Source organism: Propithecus coquereli, unplaced genomic scaffold (genome assembly GCF_000956105.1).
Source record: "Propithecus coquereli isolate 6110/MARCELLA unplaced genomic scaffold, Pcoq_1.0 Scaffold55, whole genome shotgun sequence".
In the NCBI taxonomy this organism is placed as follows: domain Eukaryota; kingdom Metazoa; phylum Chordata; class Mammalia; order Primates; family Indriidae; genus Propithecus; species Propithecus coquereli.
In genome coordinates, this window is record NW_012151396.1 from 3,854,095 (window position 1) to 3,858,148 (window position 4,054).

The following is a 4,054-nucleotide window of genomic DNA, read 5'->3' on the forward strand; positions in this document are numbered from 1 at the left end:
TCATTTGGCATCTGAGAAGCTCCTATATCTAATATATAATACTCATCATTCTTTTCTTGTTTGTAGCATTTAATTCCTTTGAAAATAAATAATAGTTCAATGTTCAAAAAATGAATTTAATTAGATAACTTAATGCCTGTCATGGCATCTTGTGGTCAAAGGGATCAAATTGTCATAATAGACTTACAGGGCATCTAATTCTCACCCAGCACAACCCTTTATTATTTAATAGTATTAGCAGAGGATGCAAGACAGGAGTGGGAGGTTTCCTGCATAAAATTCTCAGAGGCCTCTAATCCTTAAGATTCAGCTTCCAGAGGTCGCTTTTGCACATTGAGACATGTTCTGGTTATGGGGTGATGAGCATTCACCAAGAACTAGCCTAGTGCTGAGACTGGGGATCACCGGTTTACATAATTTGCTGGTTATGCAGTCCAGGTGTATTTAAACAGACTAACCCTTGGTAGCATACTAAAGGAGATGGTGGGTAAGCCCATCAAGAATTAGTATTTTACCAGTGAAATATTTCAGAATTGTCATCACATAGCGATATGAAAAGCAGACATTTGGTAGGTTTATAAAATTATTTCTAATTTTTCTACATGTACCACTTTAAGACCTGCACCTGGTAGGTCTTCCTGTCTACACCTGTAGGTTTATAGTCATTAAACAATCCAGACATGTAGATAGAAACTGCTAAAAACATGCCTAGATTGGTAGTTAGTACATAGCAACACCAGTGCATGACAATGCCTTCATCTCCTTATTGGTGAAATCCCATCATTGTTATATTAATAAAATGTTTTATTTGCAAAGGTCAAACTTTCCATAGTCATTCTTGAGGTAGGAGGTACCTTTTAAAGCCAGCTATTGACACATTATTCTTTTTTAAAATAAATTTTATTTTGTATGTTTATGGGCTATTATGGGATACATTTAGAAAGATAGGAAAATGTTAATATAGTGAAGTAGGTTAACATATCCCTCATCTCACATAGTAACTATGTGAGATTGTTTCGTTTGTTTTTATAGCAAGAACAGCTAAAACCTACTCATTTAGTATGAATCCCCTAACCAGCACAATATTATCTATACATATTGTACCTCAGAGCTCTAGCTTTGTTCATCCTACATACCTGCCACTTCCTATCCTCTGACCTACAGCTCCCCATTCTCCTACCTCTTCACCCCTGTTTTGTTCTCTACCTCTGTATATTTGATTTTTTTTGTTTAGATTCCACATAAGTGAGATTATGCAATATTTTTCATTCTGTGTCTGGCTAATTTCATTTATCATAATGTCCTCCAAGCTCATCCATATTGTGTAAATGGCAAAATATTCATTTTTAAGGCTAATATTTCATTGCATATATGTACCACATACATTTGTCTTTTATTGCTTCTCTGTCCATTTTTCCCATGAGGGACACTTGGGTCATTTCCACATCTTGGCTATTGCCAGGGACATTATTCTTAACCCAGTTATGACATTTATGTGGTCTAGGAATGGTGGCAGTAATAAGCATTTATTATTTGAGCCTGAGATCAGGAAAGGGAGAGATTGGGATAGATGAGTAATTCTATCACTTATTACCATAGGCACCAAAGGCAATTTAACTTTTCTGTGTCACATTTATAAATTAATAAAATTGAGATGATAACTGAATATATTATATGTGCTTTCAAGGACTGAATACTATGCAAAGTGCAGTGAAGCAAAACAGCACATACGGAATCAGCCATTTTAAATGTATACACATATTTGGGGAGGGTAATAATTTATCTTTTAAGGCAATTAGTATTAGTTTATTATTTATTTGTTTGTTATTCATTTAAGCTAATGAACCTAGTTTTACAAACACAAATTTATTTGAAGACCATTCGATAACACACATGAAAAGTGAATTGTTTCTTTGTTTCGCTAGAAGCCCAGGGCACGTGTAAGTGGTTACCTGGTTGGGGGGCGGGGAGATGGGATGGGAGTTGCACCTGTTTAGAAATTCTGCTTCTTCCTAGGGGCGGATCCCACAGTTCTCCCTAGAGGTTTTTCTGTTGAGGAACCCATGGTTGTATAGTCCTCCCATAGTATCCGTGGGGCATTGGTTCTAGGACTCTCGCAAGTACCAAAATACATGGATGCTCAAGTCCCTTGTATAAAGTGGTGTAGTACTGTATTTGCATATAAAAAATGCACATCCTCTGTACACTTTGAATCATCTCTAGATTAATGTAAATGCTATGTAAATAGTTGTTATACTATATTTTTAAAGTCTGTCCTCTTTTTATTGTTGTACTGTTACTTTTTATTTTATTCTTAAAAATATTTTCCCTTCATTAAATCTGTGGATATGGAACCCGCAGATACTGAGGGCCCAATACAGGGTGCCGACCATATTCACAAGTTCTTGCCTGTAATGGCAGCTCCTGCTTCTCTCTGCTACCACATTCTTGGCTCACTGTATTTAGGAATATTGATGAGCTTTCCGTTCTGTGAACACTCTAGATCTGCAGTCCCCAGCCCCCAGGCCATGGACAGCTACTGGTCTGTGGCCTGTTAGGTACTGGGCAACAGGGCTCCACCACCTGGCCATACGCCCCCACCACCTTCTGTGGAAAATTGTCTTCCATGAAACTGGTCCCTGGTTCCAAAAAGGTTGGGGACTGCTGCCTAGGTGCATCTCTGACTTCCCTTACGTCACTCCTTGACCTCTTGCTCCTTGTTAAACAATCTTCGCAGAATGTTCCCCTATCTGTCATTAGATTTTAGCAAAACAGTCATTTCTGGAGAAAGGCCAACTCAAACCCATTGGAAGAAACTACCACCATATCTCAAAACATGCTTAATCCTGTTTATCCTATTTTATTTATAGCATGGCTCTTACCCTCAACTGAAACTACCCTCAACTAAAACTGTTTACTGCCTACATCGCCTCAGCTCCAAGTATTTCCAGTGTACTGGGCACTGAAAACTACATGTCTTTTCATCATTTGTACTTGACAATGTCTAAGTTGAATCTATCTCTGAGTACAGAGAGAAGTGGCAATTATCTTTTGGGGATTTAAGGGGCTGAATTGCTCTTGTCAGAACTATGTTAGATCTGGGTGAGTTAGTTTTATCAGGATTAGTTTGGGCATTGATCTTACAACATGAAACTTTTCAAAGTTGATGTCAGGACACTAGAAATGAAAATAGAGAGAAAAACCTTTAATATTTTAAAATTGTTGATTAAATGTGACCTAAATGATATTGAAAAGATTTTTTCCTCCTGAGTCAGATTGAAATTTAAATATTTTCTGTATTTTTCAGTTCACAAATGGTAGTTAAAATGGAGGAGGCAATTATAGTCTTTGAGAGTTGAATTTAAAGTTTTTTGGAGATTTTGAAAATATATGCCAAATCGCTATGCTGGTACTTTTCTCTGTAACAGGAGTTTTTTTTTATAAAGTGTAAGTTTAAATTATATTTATTTACAGTTGATATTTTAATTATGTAATACTGTTTGATTATTAAACTTTGGCAAGATATCATTAATGTAAGTAATTCAGTATAGTTTACATACTGTCCCAAATTAAAATTCTTATGTTGGTAATTAATTCTTTGATTATTGGTTTAAAAAGTTAGGTCCATGGAAGTTTGGTTCAATTTTAAAATGTCTCTGAAATCTCAAAATTTGATGAAAATTGTCATGTATGAATTTTAGGAGGAAAGACCAATGTTTCTCAAAGTTTCATAATATACCCAAATTAATACACAAATTTAAATGTGCAAAAGATGAGCAAAAGAAAACAAAGAGTTAGAATGAGAAACTTTCCAAGCATTTTGATTATTGGTTTAAAAAGTTAGGTCCATGGAAGTTTGGTTCAATTTTAAAATGTCTCTGAAATCTTAAAATTTGATGAAAATTGTCATGTATGAATTTTAGGAGGAAAGACCAATGTTTCTCAAAGTTTCATAATATACCCAAATTAATATACAAATTTAAATGTGCAAAAGATGAGCAAAAGAAAACAAAGAGTTAGAATGAGAAACTTTCCAAGCATTTTGATTATTATA